Source organism: Canis lupus, chromosome 31, assembly GCF_003254725.2.
Source record: "Canis lupus dingo isolate Sandy chromosome 31, ASM325472v2, whole genome shotgun sequence".
NCBI lineage: Eukaryota > Metazoa > Chordata > Mammalia > Carnivora > Canidae > Canis > Canis lupus.
Genome location: NC_064273.1, coordinates 29,048,542 through 29,069,093, shown reverse-complemented (window position 1 = coordinate 29,069,093; position 20,552 = coordinate 29,048,542). Strand labels below are relative to the sequence as shown.

Here is a 20,552-nt window from a genome sequence, read left to right as displayed (position 1 = left end):
CATTATCTTGCTCCCTGACCATCATAAGAGATTTCTCATAGTCTCCCTGTCCCCAGCTTTTATCAACACTTTCTTATTAAGTACTTCTATTGTCCTTATCACCCTCTGAACAAATTCCATACTCTTTAACTTGGCTTACAAGGACCTTTATAATCTGACCCTACCTAATCCTAGACTCATCTCTTTATATTCCATCCTCACATGTCAATACTGTTAATATTCTAACCCAAACGAATGCCCTAGACTGAATATTTGTGTCCCCTGCCCCAATACCAAATTCTTATGTTTATACCTAATTTCCCAATGCGATGGTGTTTGGAGGTGGGGCCTTTGGGAGATGATTAGGTCATAAAACTGGAGCCCTCATAGATGGGATTAGTGTCCTTATAAAAGGGACCTCAGAGAGCTCCCTGCTCCTGCCACCATGCGAGGACACCACAAGAAGACAGCCAGCTATGAACCAGAGAGCAGGTACTCGCCATTCACCAAATGTGCTAGCACCTTGGTCTCGGACTTCCAGACACTAGAACTTTGAGAAATAAATGTCTGTTTTTTGTTAGCTACCCAGTTTATGACATTCTTTTATAACAGCCTGAATGGACCAAGACTCCAAACCACCTGTACCTTGCATCCTGGTCTTTGCTTGTGCATATTCCTCACCTGGGACATTGTTTCCTGCCCTTTTGGCTGCCCATATCACACTTAATATTTCCTATTCATTCATTCAGTAAATATCTATTGAGTGCCTACTATGTGCCATGAGCTATTTTAAGCACTGAGAATATAGTAGGGAAAAAAGAGAAAAGAACCTAAATTTATGTGCTTATATTTTGGTTGAGGGAATCAGACACGAAGCATAAATAAGCAAATACTGTAGAGTGTGTCAGATGGTGATAAGTGCTATAAAAAAATTAAACAGAAGATGGGGGATTAGGGGGTACAAGAGAGTAGGGGTTAGGTTTTTAAAGAAGGTGACCTTGAGAGTCCTTACCGAGAAGACAACATTTAAGCTCCACATGGACCCCACTTCCTCCAGTAAGCCTTCTGGAAATTTTCCAAGCGTAGGTTAAGTGCCATTTTTATGAGCTTCCATGCAGTCTCTAGCTTCTCATCACAGCACTTAACACGCTATATTTTCCTGTTGACTTGGGAGTATCAGCTGCAAACTATGGGGGCAGGGAATGAATCTGTTATTGCTTGTATATCACCAGCTCCTTGTAGATGTTCATTATATGTTTATTGAACCAGTAAATGAATTGACAATCACATTATTTACAAGTCATATGAAGAATTCATCTCCTATTTATAGTCATGCTGTGTTTGACAAAGTGCTGTCTCACCCACTGTCTCATTTCAGACAGGCAGGTGTCATTGTCATTGTCCTCTTTTAGCAGACACTCAGAAAGATTCTGTTTCTTGCCCAAGGTCACACAGTAAGAGGAAACTGCAGTTCAATCTACCTTACATCTCCAGAACCACTGTGCTTTCCAGAAAAAAAAAAAAAAAAAAAAAAACCTCGCTGCCTTCCTCAATCGTGTTCTGCAAAAACACAATCCACGAATTCAAGTGCATTAACCATCCTCAGCCAATGTACATTCATTTTTTTCCAGGGAGGAGCATCCCCATGTCCCCTATCCCTGGAAAATTTTCACCAAATGCTAAAGCCACCATGTAAGCCCAAAGATAAAACCTTCTGGGATTCCTTCATGTAGCCACTGCCTGGCATACCCCATGTTCTCACACTATTTTCCAGAACATTTACTGCCCTTCTCCAGGTACACATTGAGCAGATCCATGTGGACCACCACAGATGGGGATCCATTGAAGTGCTCTCTTCTCTGGCACTTTTGAGCTGACATCGCTTTTCAATGTGTTAATTGAACCACGTGGGGTTCATAAATGCTGCAAGCAGAATTGCAGACAGGAGTCAATTAGCAATAATTAATATCCTCTATCTAATGCCGGTCCTCCCCCCCCAAAATGATAAAGTGTCACTCCATTTGGACACAAGAAACAGAGAAGGGGATTGGGCAACAAAACTCACTGTTTCACAAAAAAGTCTAGTCTTTGAGAAGGGCGGGTCCCCTCAGAGCAGTTGAGCCTCCAAGGATTCCCCTATAGTGGGGAAGTGAGCCTAAACCACACAAGCTACACTCACTTCAACGAGGTGACGTGACTTGTAGGCGGGGTGGGACCGTTCTTGGGTAGTTTTCCACTTGCTGCTCACAAGTTCTTACCCTCTTTGGTTCTTTGTCACTTGGCCCCATCAAAACGCCCACTTCGGGGAACTTAAACGCTTGCTCATGCCACCCACCAACCCAGTGGCATGTGGGGATGAGGGTTAGAAGTTCACATACTCTTCCCCTTTGTTTTCTCGTGCTACTCTCTGCATAAGCACCTCTAAACAAGCCGAGTGGTTGTGGCTGTTGCCACATGATTTTGTATTGATGAGTTTCCTTCCATCCTCTCATTCTCAAGGGGAATGGAAGTGGAGGAGAGTTAACTGTTTGAGAAACAGTGCACACAATGAATAGGCACTGACAAGAGTCAGCCTGGATGCTTTGAAAAGAGCTGCTTTGTCACTGAAGGGCTTATTTCCGCCTTGAAATACTTCCTTCCAATTGAATAGATAGTGCAAAGGATAAACACTCATCTTTCTAGGGGAAAAATTTTTTTTTCTTTCAGGAAGCTGGAAAATTCTTCTCAAAGTGTCAACATTTAGGGAAAAACAGAGATAAGTGCCCTAATTCTAGCAACAAGGGAGAATCAGTTGGCTCATATGTTCTCACCTCCAACCCTGGTCCTCTGGAAGGTTCTTGCTGCATGTGTTCCACTCCTGTTCACTCTCAAAGAGGAAAATGCAACTCTTCAATTGCTCTCCCACTTCCGATGCAGATCGCTCAAACAGCTGGACTCCTTTGAAAAAATGATTTTCATCATGACAAAAACATTACTTGCAAACAGAGTTGAGAGGAAAAAAGAAAACATTTTCTGTGATAGTCTTTCCTTTGGGTTTCTGAAAAGTGAGGAAAGTTTTCATTAAAAAAAAAAAAAAAAAGCCATAAACTTGTCTTAGGATGCACTCAGCATAGATGAGAGAAGACAGCGGTTAAATAAATTAACAGAATAATAAACCATCATGATCCTCTGCTGTTTCTTTTCAGAAGAGTCCCCCCCCCCCCAGAAACTTTTAAAATATCTAACAAAAGCAAAATGTTGTAAGTTATGAGATGCTTTTCAGGAAGGCATCCCTTTACCTCAAGTGTAACTAACGAAGACAAGTGAGTAAGATAAATCTGAATAAAACAAAAGAAGTGGACCAAAGTGAACGACCTTCCTTGTCAGCTAGAGATTAATTTCAATGGTTGTGCTGAACCATCAATCCGGTACTGTGGAACAAAGTCTATGGAAACGTAAAGGACCTCACCAAGAGAGAGGCATCAGAATGCCTTGGAATTCAGCACTGGGTTCAAATCCAGACTAAGTCATTTCCTAGTTGTATGCTGTGGACAAATTACTCAGCTTCTCTACCCTGAGTTCCCTCATCTATAGAATAGGAATAATAATAATAATACTGCTGTCCATCACCAGATGTTGAGAAGATTAAGAGATAAAATGCTTAGAGATACAAAGTGCCTAGTATGGCAGCCGGTGCCCTCTAAGCCATTGTTAAAAGGTAACCACCGTTACTACCGCCATATGGAAAAGTCAGAAAAATGACTAACTGCTGCACAACTCACATAGTTTTTCCTCAATATGTGCAAAGACTTGATGCTAAGTCATGTAGTTCATGGTATCCCCATGTGGAAGCCCAGGTTTTTACCTGGGCTAAAAACCAGAGTGAACAGTACTCACAAAAGCAACTCGCAAACTTTCAAGTAGTCAGATCACATGGCATGGTGCTCGGGGAGTGGGAGAGAGTACCTTAGACTCGCTCCTGTGCACACCCAAATTCATGTGTGGAATCTCTACCCCTCCAGTGTGAGTATATTCGGAGATAGGGTTTTTAGGAGGCAAAGCCAATGAAGTCATAACACCCCTTATGAAGTCATAAGGATGGGGTCTTAATCTAATAAGGATCAGTAGCCTTCTAAGAAGAAGGGGAGGAGAGCGATCTCTTTCTCCAAGGGCATGCACCGAGGAACTTGAGAGGTCATATGAAGATATAGCAAGAAGGCAGCCACCCCCAAGTCAGGAAGACAGTTCTCATCAGAAACGAAACTGGCCAGGGACGCCTGGGTGGCTCAGCGGTTGAGCATCCGCCTTCAGCTCAGGTCTTAATCCTGGGGTCTGGGATCAAGTCCCACATTGGGCTCCTTGTGGGGAGCCTTCTTCTCCCTCTGCCTATGTCTCTGCCTCTCTCTCTCTGTATCTTTCATGAATAAGTGAATATAATCTTAAAAAAGAAACAGAACTGGCCAGCACCTTAGTCTCAGAATCCCCAGCCTCCAGAACTGAGATACAATTGTTTAAGCCACCCAAACTGTGGTACTTGGTTATGGGAGCCTGAAATGACTAAGATAGAATAAGATGCCACCTTTTTCTTTCCCTACAACCAGAAAATTGAAAACATGCCTTCATGGGCAAAGAATGTCCCTCCTAGTCTTGAGGGATGACTAAACGTGCATAAAATGTATAATGATTTCATCTGATTTTGAAAGAAATACATCCATTCCCATTTTCCAGGGTAAGTTACTTTCACCTGGGGAAAACCCTTCACCTCCCATTGGAGAGCCATACTTTGCACAGCAGTCAGCTAGGGAATATGTTTTGCTGCATAATTCAAACTCGTAGGCAAGTTTGAGTGAGTGATCTACCTGAATGACTTTTGTACAAAAATTCCTTGAAACTGGAAGGCTCTGTCCGTGCTCTCCTGACAAGCATTTCTGCAAATGATTCACAAGTCTGAAGACAGATGTTATCATCAGCGATTAACATAGTTTCCCCCAAGGGAATGGGCAATGTCCCAAGAGAGATAAAAATGTAGACAGAGAATGAGTAAATCTTGAAACATTCCAGAAATATCTGTGGAAATGAGGTAGATGGCCATGGTTCTCTCTCCACACCAGCTCTACCTTAAGCAAAACACTGCACTGCCCTCAAAGGGGGCGGCATCTGTGCAACAGTGGCAAAGGCACTAGGCTGGGATTCAGGAGATCAGGGCACATCCATTAGCTCACTACATATTCATTGAGGGCCCGCTATGCATTATGATAAAGCGGTGAGGGTCAGAGACAAGATCCAGACCACCAAGTCAAGTCCCAGCCCACCCCTTCACTAGGGCCGTGTAGCTTGGGTTAGTCACTCAGTCTTCCCATGCCTCAGTTTCCCCAGGTGACGGGCTGGGCTGAGAACAGCGCCAGCATGTCTTAAGTGTGTGTTTGCAGCTATCATTGGTGCTACCTGGGTCAGGGTCCATCCCAGCTACTGGCATCAATACCCTCCTTCTGATGGTTCTGTGTGACTTTTAGAGAAAACACTGAACTTGTATGTGCTTCAGTGTCCTCATCTGTAAAATGGAGACAGAAGCACCAGCCTCTTGGGATCATGTGAGTGAGTGACATAAAATATGCAAAGTGCAGGGTATAAAATAATTGCTCAGGGAATGTGTTTCTTGTAAATAATGGTCAATTTTCTTTTTTCTTTGCCATTCATCTCCTCCCCTCTCCTCCACCACCACTTCATTATTTACTATGGGGAATCTTTCTTGGCTCTGGCCACAGACAAATTCTGATAGTGTTCATGGGTGAGAAAGGTTGCTATCTTCTCTCCATGTGGATTTTCTCTTTGATCGTCTGTGGTCATGGTCTTACATACACAGCACATAGTGGAAGTCAAAATAATCATCTAAATCAGGCAACAGAAAGCTTTCTCTGTAAAGGGCCAGACAGTAAATACTTTTGGCTTTGCCAGCCATACGGTCTCTGTCACAACTACCCAACTCTGCTGACATAGTGTGAAAGCTGCCTTAGACGATTCGTAAATGAACGAGTATGGCTGTGTTCCAATAAAACTTTATTTACAAAAACAGGCAGTGGGCTGGAATCGTCCTGTGAGCTGTTGCTTTGCTGACCCTGATCTAAATTCATCCATACAACAAATATATACTGTGAGCCTTGTACGCGGCAGGCACGGTCCTGCATACTGGGGATATAGCTGTCAATGAAAAAAGCCCTTGCCAAAACTGAGCCCACATCATATTATAAAAGCATTTGTTACTATTTCCCATAGAAAAGAGACCAAGTGAAGACCGTTCTCCAAAAAGAGAGTCATCATATATGTGAGATGCTACCAGCAGTTTGGATAAGCTGAGGACTGAGAATTGGCAGTTGGATTTGGCAACAAAGAGGTCATCAGGTGATGAGAGCAGTTTCAGTGGAATGGTGGGGACAGAAATCCGACTGGAGTGAATTCAAGGTGAACAAGAGGTGGGGGGATGGGAACAGTGAGGACAGAGCAGGAGGAGAGGCACAGAAGCCAAGTGGGAAGTGGAGGGGACTCAAGACTCAGGCCAAAGAAAGGGGATTGTTGCTGCTGCTGTTTTAAAATGAGACGATCAAAACATGTTTGCACAGAGAACTATCCAGAAGAGAGGGACAGTTGGATGTTATGACGCAGGACAGCAGGAAAAGTGGTGCTCTAGGGACATGTTGCAGGGTGACCAGGGGACGGGGTCCCCAGTGCCCAGGTGAGGGCGGGCTGCTGCAAGGAGCAGGTGCAGTCCACCCCTGGTAACGGGAAGGAAGGCAGAAAAAAGGGTGCAGATTCAGTTCTGGGAGAATGAAATGGTTCCCTCCTCCCCACTCAGATCAGAAGTACTATCCTCAGATGAGAACGAGAAGGGAAATTCTAAGGAGAGATAAGAACATGCAAAATGGTCATCTCAAGGGGTAGGAGAGTACATGGATCTGGCACCCGGAATCAGCTTGCCAGGCAGCCCGAGGTTCCTTATGGGGGTGACTAGCCAGCAGGCTGGTTTTTCCTACCTGCACCTCATGGGAAGAGCTTTCCCACTAGGATCCTTGCTAGGCCTCTGGGCAGCCTGCAGAATGAGTCCCTCCAGGTTGTTTGTCAACTTGTGGTGCAATCGGCTGAGTCCAAGAACATGGCCTCAGGGGCACGAATCATATAGCCTATTCTCTCCCTATAACAGTCTGGCTCTGTAAGGGGCTGTATGTGGGGTGGGGGTGGTTTCCCAAGAGTGATCTGCGAGCATCATCCCATAGAAAGGGGCTGAGGGACCCAATAATGGTTTGTGGTTAGGCCTGGGCAAATCCACTTGGCATCAGGTGACCTTGAATTTGACATGACAGTGAAGTCCAGAAGTTATATAATGTTCAAAGTGTCCAAGACACAATGCTGCCAGATTCTACTCTATTTTTTATTTTATTTTTTAAGAAGATTTTATGTATTTATTCTTGAGAGACACAGAGAGAGAGAGGCAGAGACACAGGCAGAGGGAGAAGCAGGCTCCATGCAGGGAGCCCGACATGGGACTCGATCCCAGGACTCCAGGATCATGCCCTGGGCTGAAGGCAGGCACTAAACCACTGAGCCACCCAGGCGTCCCTCTACTCTATTTTTTAAAGTTCTCGCACCTGACTACGTGCCTTCTATCTGTAGTGGGAGACGACTCCAGTTCTGTACTACTGTCCACTAGGTTCTTAGTACATACAGGGCACTGTGCTAAAAATGTATTATTTCAAGTAATCCTTAAAACAATAGAGTGGTAGGAATTATTGTTGTGTGTAGAGTATGTAAGGCAGTATACTCAGAGTCACGTAGCAGAAAATATCACTGGATCTGTCAAACCTCTACCACTGGGATAGATCGAAGATACTTCTGATTCCGTTAGATGTTGCATTTGCCTGCAAGTAACAGAAACTCCCAAAATATCAACTTAAACAAATTAAGTGGGTCTTTTTTTCTAGCGTAAGAAAGTCCAGCAGCAAGCAGGTCAGGACTTGTAGGACAAATGCACAACACCATCTAGAACTTGCTGTTACGTCTAGCTTTCTGTCTGCCTAGCCTTAGTTCATTGTCACCTCATGGCTACAAGATGGCAGTGTCACCTCCAGCATTGCATCAGCATTCCAAGCAGAAAAAAAAAGATAAGGACAGAGGACAAAGGTACATGCCAATTTATTCCCCTCCCTCCGTCTTTTTTTTTTTTTTTTTTTTCTGTCTTCTTTTAAAGAGCGTTCCTGGAAGCCCCACCCCACCACATCCACTTTCATCTCATTAGCCAGAACTACTGTAGGGCCACCTGTAGCTAAAAATATAGAATTTTAGCTGGATGCATTGCAATCCTAAGAAAAAGAAAAATGATGCCGCACCTTCCACCGTTTCTCTGGCAGGTCTCTTTGCCAATATTGCAAAATGCATTCTTCCAGATTAGAAGAGCCAGCTTTCCGAGTCATTGGCCATCCAGGTCAGGGCGGCCTGAGCCGGTGGTCTTGCGCTGAGATGCTTCAAAGTCTTATTTAAAATGTTTGGATCTCTATAAAGCCCCACAATATCCAAGTTTATGAGGAGATTTAGATAGGAATGGGGTTGATGGGCTTCGTTGTTTATAAAATCAGGAGTGCAAAAAAATAAATAAATAAATAAAAATAAAAAATAAAATAAAATCAGGAGTGCTGAGAAAAGAGGTAAAGCTTTGAAAGCTTTGAGTCCTGCACCGGCTCATGGTCATCATTAACCAGCTCTACGTAGAGTACGTATAAAAGGGATCATCAGTCCAGCCGTAAGTTTCAGCAAGCTCTGTTAGATGGGAAGGAGCGGTGCTATACACTCGTGGAAGGGCCATTTCCTTTGTGGTGTGAATACGTGTGTCTGGGAGACACCACTGCCTGGTGCACGTGCTCCTCCGTCAGGTCCCCCATGCGCCTGTGCTGGTCTGAGTAGATCTTTGGAACACAGCACGTACGGTCAAGTCTCACTGAGCCATCCATTCCTTAGAAAACCGGAAGAATCAAAGATAAATATCTCGACTAGCATAAGAGTTGGAGATCAGATCTAGACATGCACACTTCTCACATTCAATAAATATTTGTTAAACAGGAAAAAAAAAAGATTAGAAGAGCCACATAGTTAATATTACTGGGATGTTTCTGCGAGTGTGATGTGTGGTTATGTCACAGAGAAGCTTCGACTCATCATCTTAAGGAAAACACCAAACTTCTTCAGAACAACTAATTGACCCCACAAGGAGCATGTATCCCAGGCTTTCATCTGCCAGAACAACCCAACTATCAAAATTCATCCACCAATTTCCCAAGCCATTCCCCAAAGACCTGGAATGTCACAAGGGAGAGAGGCCAAATTCTATCCAGAGCTCATAGCACCTCTGCATGTAGGAGCTAGAAAGACCTCTCTCCTTCCTCTTTCTTTTATTTTTTTAATATTTATTTATTTATTTATTTATTTATTTATTTATTTATTTATTTTAGACATTGGCAGGGGCAGAGACACAGGAGGAGGGAGAAGCAGGCTCCATGCCAGGAGCCTGACGCGGGACTCAATCCCAGGACTCCAGGATTGCGCCCTGGGCCAAAGGCAGGCACTAAACACCTGAGCCACCCAGGGATCCCCATCCTTCCTCTTTCTTTTTGGAAAGAAGACCCCTCTTCTTTCAGGAAGAAACAGAAGAGCTTATGCTTCTAAAGAAACAAGATGCCTTTAAATCAGTCTACATATGTATCTGGGTTATATATGTAGCCCCGTGTGTGGATTAGTAAGGCTTAGAGGTAGCGTCTTGCATTAGGGTGGTACCTTTGTTAGGATTGATGACCCAGGATTAATACATTATTATTATTACCTGGAGTCCATAGTTTACCTTAGGATTCATCTCTGTGTAGTATATTCTGTGGGCTTGAACAAATGCATAATGACATATAGCCACCAGTATAGTATCATCACAGAGTAGTTTCACTGCCCTAAAAATACTGTGCTCCACCTAACTCCTCCCTCCCCTGAATTCCTGACAACCACTGATCTTTGCACTGTCTCTAGCTTTACCTTTTCCAGAACGTCATAGAGTTGGAGTCATACAGCATGTAGCCTTCTCAGATTGATTTCTTCCCTTAATAATATGCATTTAAGTTTTTTCTAGATCTTTTCATAACTTGATAGCTAATTTCTTTTCATCACTGAATAATATTCTACTGTCTGGATGCACCATAGTTTACTTCTCCGTTCACCTACTGAAGGTTATCTTGGTTGCTTCTACTTCTTGGCAATTATAAGTAAAGCTGCTGCAAATGCCCCTGTGCAGGTTATTGTATGGACATAAGTTTTCAGCTCCTTTGGGGAAACATCAAGGAGTGCAATTGCTGGGTTAGGTGGTAAGAGTATGTTTAGTTTTATAAGAAACTGTCAAACCGACTTCCAAAGTTGTTGTACCATTTTGCATTGCAACCAACAATGAATGAGAGTTTCTATCACTCCACATCCTGGTCGCCATTTGATGCTGTCAGTGTCAGTATTTTTTAACTCATCCATCCAATAAATATTTAATCCGTACCTAATTAATGTCACACACAGAGACACTCAATCTCTTACATTGCTTAGAGTTCGAAATACCTTTAGGTTGAAAGTGGAAAGTACCGCATCTTTTTGATCAATGGCTCTTAAACTTTAATTGGCATCTGAATCACTCGGAGGGCTTGTTAAAACATAGATTGTAGTGGGCAGGGGAAGAGGCAGGGCTCACCTCCCAAATTTTTGATTCAATAGATCTGGGATGGGACCCAAGAATTTGTTCTTCTAACAAGTTCCCAGATGCTGCTGCTGCTGTTGGTCCAGGGACCACACCTTGAGAATCATTTCTCCTTAGGTAAAAGGAAAACATCAAATGGAACTATAATACACTCCCTCAGGTATAAAAAAAAACAAAAAACAAAAAAACACCAAATGGGACAACCACAGCCTCCATATCAGGTTCTGTTTTAGGGCTTCTGAGATACACTTAAGCCAAGGACAAGTCCATGACATCTATGTTTTGTCTGCTCTTAAAAGATCTCAAGTCTCTCTTTAGAGGTTTAGTTTAAATACTGTAACAAAATAGAACAGAAAACCATTTGTTAGGTATATTGCCCCTGAGTAGGGGAGCAGCTCTGAGGTGGGGAAGCCTCGCATGAGGATCCCTTCTGGAACATGAAGCAGATGTTGTTGGAGGCTGTGCTAATGCATTTTGATGAGCACGACTCATTTTGCAGCAGATGTCCTACCTCCTCATGCTAGAACTTGTGCTGAACCACAAAATACCAAATGACCCCAAGACCCTGAGTATTTATGGTTTACTTCTCAAAGGCAATGTCATCTGGGACAGATGGGGATCTGTTACCCCAGGAGTCAGGTTATTCCACCGCTATGTCTTGGTTTTTACCCTTATAATTTTATTAACTATAGCCTCTTCTGCATTTCTGTCCTGGGAACCAGCTACCATTCCAGGACAATGTTGCCCCAAGAGAGACACTAGCTGTCATTACTACTCTGCTTGCCAGCATTTGCAGTGCCTGACCATGCCAGATGATTTGCCAGGCAAGCTATAGGTCTTCTCTGTAGTCTTTCCAAAGGCTCCTCCCTGTTAGCATCATTATCCCCAGTTTACAGATGGAGAAATTGAGGTTCAGTGCAAGTAAACCATTCATTCCAGGTCATATAGCTAGTAAGTGGCAGAGCCAGAATTCAAACTCAGGTCAGACTAATATTACAGATTCTCATATAGAAGAGTAGAAATGAGCAGAGCAACTAAGATATAAACCTAGAAGACAGGAGGTAAAGTTTAGAGTCAAGAACAAAGACTTCGGGACACTTGGGTGGCTCAGCGATTGAGCATCTGCCTTTGGCTCAAGGTGTGATCCTGGGTCTGGGAATCAAGTCCCTCATTGGCCTCCCTGTGAGGAGCCAGCTTCTCGCTCTGTCTATGTCTCTGCTTCTCTCTATCTCTATCTCTCTCATGAATGAATAAATAAAATCTTTAAAAAAAAAAAAAAGAACAAAAACTTCTGTGAGACACATCTCCAGTTGGAAGTCTCCTTCCACCTTCCAATTACTATGGAGCTCTATTCATATTCCATGGGAAGCACTTCTCTTGGACCATAGATTAGTAGCATTATTTGTATTTCATTTGTCTTGTCTGCCTGGAGTCTCGTCTGAAGTTGGAGCTGTGAAAAGTTTATGTTTAGGAGAAGGGTGGATGGACTAAAATAAGCAGCCAAACTAAGTACATCCAGCACATAGATCTTGGTTTCTTAAACTGTTCTCCAATATAAGGATCCAGCGATCTTTGGAAAAATGGTTGAATCTAGGACTGGAGCAGGACATATACAAGATGAGCCTGGGACATAGGATTGTGCCAGAAACTAAGAGAGTGCTCCTCCAGAAAAGAAGAAAAACAAGCTCACAGTGATGAGGGGTTGTCAAAGGAACACAGGAACCCACTGAAAGAGTCTCCATTGATGAAAGCTGGACAATTTAAACAACAAAATAAAGTAGTATTGGACTATAATCCAAAGAATAGAATCAACATCTATAAATCCATTGTGATATTAATAACTGATTGAATAAATAAGTAAAAAGAATAAACAAATCTCCAACACAGGAAAATCTCAGATAATTTGTATAGATATTCCAACCCTCAAGGTGGTAGGGCATAACTTGCTATCCCTTAAGTTTGGGCTCCACATTGTGACTTCCTTCCAAAGAGGACGATATGGAAAGAGAAGGAAAATAATAACGTTATGGTGAAATCCAACAAACTCTCTCTCAACAAGGTGATTAAAGTCAACACCCACAATGATAAGTCAAGTTGATAAGTATGTGCTCTGGGAAAGGCTTAATAAACATGACACTATACTTTTGTGTCTTCTTCCCCAAAACTCATAACACCCGTCTAATCATGAGAAAAAAAATCAGGCAAATCCTGATTGAGAGACATGCTACAAAATTACTGAGCAATATTTCTCAAAACTGTCAAAGTCCTCAAAAACCAAGGAAGTCTGAAAACTGTCACAGTCAAGAAGAGCCTAGGGAGACACAATGACTAAATGTGGTATTCTGGATGGAATCCTGGAACAGAAAAAGGGCATTAGGGGGAAAAAAAACAGGAAATGTTAATAAAGTATAGACTTTAATTAGTAAGAATGTATCAGTACTGGTTTATTCATTGAAACAATTGCATCATATTAATAAAAGATGTTAATAATAGAGAAAAGTGGGTGTGGTGGGAGTGGGGTATATGGGAACTCTCTGTACTATGTTTGCAAATTTTCTGTAAATCTAAAACTATTAAAAATGTTAAAGTTTATGTTTTTAAAAGGATATATCTTTCTCTTAAGTAGGTGACATTCCAGATTGATTATCTACTTAAATGGATAAGGGGAGCCGTATAGAAAATGAAAAGCAAAGCAAAGCTATTTATAGTTCTCAACATGAATGGTCTTCACATTAAGGATGCATTTGATTCATGGATTATTATTCTAATAACTATTACTATGTTTTCTTGGTCACATTGGGTCAATCTATTAGCTGCATGGTATAGGTTAGCAAAACTACCCAAAAGCATATATTTTTCCTTGGAGAGAGCCAGGATAGCTTAATAAGGAGTTTCCATCCCAGTTTCACAAGACCATTCCAGAGAAGGACGTCTGAAAGGTGTGGTCTCCTTAGCAGGGGCTCTCAAAGGGCTCTTAGTTCCATTTCTAACCTCTAGCAGAACCACAACACTGTCCCGAACAGCCACAGTAAGTTGATGGCCAAGCATAATGGTTTCTTTTTTTTTTTTTTTTTAATTTTTTTTTTTTTTATTTATTTATGATAGTCACAGAGAGAGAGAGAGAGGCAGAGACACAGGCAGAGGGAGAAGCAGGCTCCATGCACCGGGAGCCTGATGTGGGATTCGATCCTAGGTCTCCAGGATCGCGCCCTGGGCCAAAGGCAGGCGCCAAACCGCTGCGCCACCCAGGGATCCCAGCATAATGGTTTCTGATCAAGGTGTGCACTTGCCTTATCTGTGTTTTGAGGATCATGGCTTATCACACTCAAGCAACTACATGGTTCATTTGAAAAGATGCCCTACGGTAGGTGGCCAAGGCAATGGGCCAGAGTTTCCATAGTTCCATGAGTTCCATATTTGACAGCAAGGGGTCAGTCCTTCCATATTCCTAAGGGGGGTGATATGTGAGTCAATTCCATCCTTCCTCCTTGCCCTACACTGATCACAGGGAAACTGATCCCTGCAGATTGTGTTTTCCAGGCTTCCAGGTGACATTAGCTAAGGGGCAGTATTGGCAGGAGACTGAAGAATCGGAAGAAGGGAAAAGCCAGGGTATCTCTCCCCTCCTCTCTCTGCCTCACAGGGCATCTCAGCAGGGGCTGCATCTCCTGCATGGCTCCAGCTCCCACTATGTGGTATCCTGGATGGATCCAGGACCCACAGGACCCATAGGACCACCAGAATTGCTGAGTGATCCAGCTCCCCACTCCAGCAACACTCCTTCTTCTTCTAACTCCCCAGTTTAGGGGACTAGTGGCCTCTTGCTGTTGCCGACTTCTGGATTCCCCCACTGCCCTCTATTTGGCTTCTCAGAGATCTCATCACCTACATAACGAATTTCCTCTGTTAAATACTTTCTATTTAAAATACTTAGGGTGGATATTGATTTCCTGATTAAACTCTGCAATGTCTTAAGACTAGATTTTTTTTCCTTCTCATCCCGATCAAGAAAAGGAGACACACACACACAAACACACAGACACACACACATGCACACGCACACACGTATACTTTGAAAACACTTTGCATCTTTCTTCCTTATCTTGTAAGAGTTAATGTTTATTAGGAGCAATTTGCTGAACAGGTGGATTCCTATCACTATCATCAAGTAGGGAAGTTGTAGAGGACCTATGAAGATGATCTAGAGAAGTTTGATTCAACTTCCTATGACCTCCTGGCCCAACACCACCACATCATCATCACATTATAGGAATCTCCTCTAAAACTAACAAAGTTTTTGGCTACACACTTTCAGTACTCTCCATGCTCACACAGTGAAGGAAGCAATGATCTTTGCTCCCCGTGAGGTCTCAAGAGTGCATCCTGGTATTTCTAGGTTAACTAGATGAACTACAAAGAGCACTTCCTTGTTGGCTAAAGAAGAAAGATGTTGTGGCTGTAGATTAATATTGGCATCTTCCTCTGGTCTAATTGACTTCATGAGGTCCCTAGATGCGGTGGCTTGGGGTGTTTAGAGAGGGATGTTTTATAATGATTAAGGACTATTTAGTTGAAGGCCTATTTATTACCTTGGGGCAGGTTGACTTTCATTTGTTTTCACTGCTGTTCAATGTAATAGATTTTACCTAAGTTAACCAGATAGTTTAAAACTAAAAAGTTCACTTTGCGGGGAGGGGCACGTAGGGGGCACAGTCGTTTGAGCATCGACACTTGGTTTCAGCTCAGGTTGTGATCTCAGGGTTGTGAGATTGAGCCCCGAGTCAGGCTCCACACTCAGCACAGAGTCTGCTTGAAATTCTCCCTTTCTCTCTCCCTTTGCCCTTTCTGCTCATACTCTTTCTCTCTCTCTCTCTCTCTCTCTATTTATTTTAGAATTAATAAATAAATCTTTTTAAAAATTCACTTGGTCCTGAAACAAAGCGATTTGGATCTACCCATATTTATTCAAAAATGATCTGCGCTTAATTGGACTCCTTGCTTAATTGATCTAACATCAGTGTCCTTTCAGCAACAAACATTCTAGATTTATGCATAGTGTAAATTTCAGAAAGCATTTTCTTTGAGGACCGGGTAACTTTTGAGTGATCAAGTACACAGGAATCAGTTTATGAATATACAAGACATACATATTCATGGAAGATCATGAACAGCTTCACTAAACTGCTTTTTTTTTGCCACTTAAAAACTGTTTGCCTCAGAAAAATGAGAAGTGCCACAAAATGAGTTTTATTGTTGTTCTTTTGCCTTTATCAACATGCTGCAATCACATGTATTGAAGGACAAATTCTTCCCAGAAGACACAGAGAAGCAACTTCTTAGAAATACTGTTCGTGGGCAGATGATAACCATAACTGCGAAAGGACAAGACACATGTATCAATCAGCAAAAGCAAAAGCAAAGGCTTAAAGTAGTCTCTGTCTTTGGCAGTTCGAACTCCCCCTGCAATAAATAGACACACAGTTAAACAAGTTTCTAAGGCCATTAGCAAAAGGAAACCACTCTTATTCTCCACTGTCCCAATGTGCTGTGATGGATTAAAAATATATGAAGGATTTTTTACACCCAATGGCTCACAACTCTGGGAGATAGCAGGATTGCCTGGCACGTTGATACAAAGCAGATTCTTGACTGTAGTTCACACATACTGGGTAGATGATTAGGAGACCAGAAATCTACAGTTGAAATGGGTCCCCTTGATTTCTGGTGCAGAAGGGTCTCCAGATCGTGTTTTGAGAAATGCTGGAAGGCACACTGCTCAGGAGAAGACACAGCCCCAACCCTTGAACATCATATGTTTGGAATATCTCACTTTTAACTTGACAGGAGCCACCACAGGAGCACTGTAGTGGGATTAGCTGATAGAGGGAAGGTACAGAAGGGCTGGGACAAAATGTTCCTTACTTGGTCCGTGTCTGGTGGTTGGTTCCTCGATGCCTTTGCTTGTGTGATCCTCTTGTGGGAATACCTCAAGCACTTCATGCACTTTCCTTCCTTGTGCCCTTTCCCGAGGAGGGAGAGGTCATTCAAAGAACAAATCCTTTGCCTTCCTCTCCAGAATCCCTGGGGAGATCCAGCAAGTATTCTTTAGAGAGTGGCTGGCACTCTGCTCAGGCCCGGGGGTCTCTTCCAGCCAGTGCCTGGAGAAGGTTTGACATCTGGGCCAAATCTGGAATGGGTTTCTGAAAGCCAATATTGGAGCATTTGTGATTGAGACCTGCCAAATCACGTGCCAGGAATATCTAGTTCCTTCCCCATGAAGAGTGGCAGTGTTTAATGAAGAAACACAGCTCTGAAAGTTGAGACATTCCATGCATTATCCATATCCATTAAAATGGGAACAAAACCCCAGGAAATGCAGATGCCTCCCATCAGCAATGCTTCACCTTTTTCCCCTGGTTACTTAGTATAAATGCCAGGAAGCTATTCTACAAGAACATGCCACGTGGCTGCGTCTGCCAGTCCCACTGTCCCCTTTCTTCTTGTCCAGCCTGGAGCTAGGCAGTGGGAGGAGAGGTGTGGGGGTGGCAAATTAAACAAAACCTTTAAAAACAAGATTCTGGCTGGGACTTCCACCACACAGATTACCAAGTGGATAGGCATTTTATTTTGCTAAATGAAAGGGCTAGTTTGTATCTTCCCTGGATCATTTTCTAACCTAACTGCAGTGGAAACATTCTCAGAAAGAAAGACTTTCTTGTTTGTTTGCCCTTCATATTGCCACTGGTCGTCCCACACGTAGAACTTGGGCAGTGATTTGCTTCTGCTTGGCGACCAGACCAGCTAGCAGACTTCTTGAGGGATTGACCAACGCCAGTGTTTCATTAGGTCACAGTCAACTCAGAAGCCCTTGGGAGCGTCAAGGTGAAAGGTAGACCACATTGCAAGCCCATCTTCTGTGGATAGAAATGGTTCCTTTCACTGGCTCTTTGCAAGCAGGGAACTGTAGCTAAATGTATATGACCTACAGAGTGGTCATTTGCTTGTTGGGGGTTTTGCTTTTGCTCTTAGGCACCGAGCAGTTTTCCTCTGAAAAGAAGCCATGAAAGGATAGCTCCCCAAGAACCACGGGGAACCCCCAACAACCAGTGGGTGACTGAATCTCAAACTTCAGTTTCTTGTCATCAAGGTACAGGTAAGGGAGTAGGGTGTGGCCAGTATCTGCCTCTCCGGAAATGTGAAAAGACCTAGGCGTTGACTACCCCCCCCCCCCCACACACACACACACCCCAATCTTCCTTCCTCTGGCCGCAGCTGTGTGCAGACACAGACCAACCCTGGGAAGCATTTGTTTCTCAGTTTGCTTCTACCCACGTGACTGCTGGCAAGTTTCTGAGCTATTCTGAGCCTCCTTTTCTCAACTGATAAAATAGGCATAGAGAATCCCTCAAAGAATATGGAGGTGAGCCCAGTGAGGGAGACATCGTAAAAGGGGTCTAAAGGATGGCTCTTCCTTTTCATTTTGTCGTACTTCCATGGGAGGGGATAGAGTCGAGGATGGGAAGGAGGTGTGGTTGTTGGCTTGGTACTTGGAAGATCTCTTCATTAGTGAAACTTTAGGGTGTCCTCCTCCTAGCCACATTTGTAGTGACGCTTCAGCTGCCTATCGGCAGAGATCTGACTATCTCGATCTAAGAGCCCTGCACACAGTCCGGAGCTGACCTTCCATGCAGTCTCTTTGATGGCATTGATGATGAAACCACTTCCTGTGTAGAAGAATATAGTCATGGTTCTCACTGAAATGACCTAATTTCCCGGGAATCATCTTTATACCTCTTTTACCATCTTTTACATTCAAAATACAGAGGTAATGTAAACAAAAACCAATTTTTAAAATAGTCATAGAAAAAAAATAAAATAGTCGTAGATAGGACTTTAAGGGATCTCTAATACCTCTGAAATTATATGAATGTGTGTGCATACTTGTGTGAAGAACGGTGTTTCCAAAGGGAGACTCTATAGCTGCACTTCCTATAAAAATATAATGTGAGCCACGTATGCAATTTAAAAGTTTCTAGTAGCTGCACCAAAAAAGTATATAAATTAATTCTAATAACATATCCTCTTTAATCCAATATATCCAAAGTACTATTGTTTGTACATGTAACCGATATAAAAAAATGTGCAGTATTTTACATTGTTTCCTCTTTTTTACTCAGTTCGCATTCTAGTGTGTGTCTCCATTCAGACTAGCCTTATTTCAAGTGCTCAAAGGCCGCTTGTGGCTAGTGGTTCCTTTTTGGATAGTGCATATCTACAGATGTTTTTAGATTTTTCACAAGCCATTGATGAAAAGTAGTGTTAACAGTGTAACAGTGAACAGCGAGGGGTTATCATGGAAAACTTCCCAAACCAAGTTCTTGGTGGTCCCAATAACAATTCAAGGGTCTCCTTAGGAGCTCAAAAAGACTTTCGGATAAATTATCTCATCAGACTTTCCTAACAACCCGTCATGTGAACAGGGCAGATGTCATTTTCTAATATTATAGCTGAGAAGATAAAGGTTTTAAAATATTACAAAATTGGCCCAAAGTCAATCTGAGGTTGATGGGTTGGGAACTTGAACTGGCTCTTGGGACTCTAAGTGTCTGGTGTCTAGCCAGGAAAGAGGCAGCTGCCTCCCTCTATCATCACATTGCTGCCAAAGTAGCTCTTGTTTGCATCCCCCAACAAAGCCCTTGCAAGGCCCACTGCTGCATCACCAACACCCAGCACAGTGCTTGGCACTGAGCAGGCACATGGCTCCCACTTGGTGGATTAAATTCAACTGAACCAAAAGACTGATCCACACCACATGCCCTCATAGTCATTGCCAAACCTCTCCGTCTCTGAAACTTTCGGAGAAGCCAAAACCACAAAAACCACCTACATGCTGAGTTGCCTTTGTCCAGCCTTTGAGGCCCTCTCACTCCCCAGCACACAAAATAGAGCTTAGGAGTTTTTGTCTGGGCAAATAACCTTTATCATGGCTCTGTTTCAAAGCTCACTGAGGACCTTTTAATGGAAATGTACACCTTTGGCGGAAAATGCGCCTTGAAAGTAGATTCAGTCTGACTTGTGATTTGGATGCTAACCTCTAACCCACCCAAGACCACCCAGGGGAGCCCAGGGACCACCCTGGGAGCCTGGTGAAGCTGCAGTACCAGGGAAACACCTCATTGCACCTCTACCTTGCCAGCTGGATTGTGGTGAATCACACAGACCTGAGAGAGCGAGAGGTACAATCCCTGACAAGTGATGTCAGAGGATGACTTGAATGACTTGAAATCTTGATGGAGACACAGGCCTGTTCCTGGCTGCCCCGGGCTCAGTCTCCAGCTGGCCCCTGGCATGCTTTTACCCACCCTCCCGTCAGCACCAGCCTCCTTCACTGAAGCTCTCTTGCCTCCCTGTGTGGCAGCCTGGCATCCCCCATCCTGTTACTGGGCCAGGATTTCGTGGAGAGCCTGGGCCAGGTGCTGAGAGCTGCTATCTTCTCAGAGGTGTTAGGAGGCTGCAGCAAGGCAGAAATCCAGGACCGATGCCTCCTGCCCCATGCCCTCATCGCCTTCTTCTTGCCAGCTTGCCACTGGGCACCAAAGAGGAATTTAGTGCAGGGGGTACGAACAAAAGCTTATTCTGAACTTTTTATGCACTCTTTAAATCAGCCTGGCAAACCTTCCATAGCTCAGGACCCGAAATGTGCCCCCACAAATGCAAACTGGGGTCCACCGGAGTCTTCTGCTATTTCTGTCAAATGTGTCCTGTTTTTGCAATGCTTCTCCGTGAATTAGTCTTTCTGGAGAACGCCCAAAATTGTATTCACATTTTGGTT

At 43.3% G+C, this 20,552-nt stretch overlaps 2 long non-coding RNA genes across 3 annotated transcripts in view; one reads left to right on the top strand and one right to left on the bottom strand.

The window, feature by feature from the left end:
- Positions 1 to 4,004, bottom strand: part of LOC112661844 (uncharacterized) — a 30,240-nt gene extending 26,236 nt beyond the window's left edge. Inside the window, exons 1-3 of one of the 2 annotated variants that reach the window (XR_003138033.2) lie at positions 3,856 to 4,004; positions 2,790 to 3,016; positions 992 to 1,166 (exon numbers count right to left, since the gene is read on the bottom strand). This is a non-coding gene — a long non-coding RNA (uncharacterized LOC112661844). The remainder of the gene's footprint in view (positions 1 to 991; positions 1,167 to 2,789; positions 3,017 to 3,855) is intronic. The other variant, XR_003138032.2, reaches the window with a different exon arrangement.
- Positions 4,005 to 4,091: 87 nt separating this feature from the next.
- Positions 4,092 to 14,680, top strand: LOC112661845 (uncharacterized). The gene is made up of 4 exons (XR_003138034.3): positions 4,092 to 4,274; positions 6,232 to 6,417; positions 8,029 to 8,130; positions 14,364 to 14,680. It is a non-coding gene; the product is annotated as an uncharacterized LOC112661845 (long non-coding RNA).
- The last annotated feature ends 5,872 nt before the right edge of the window (positions 14,681 to 20,552 follow it).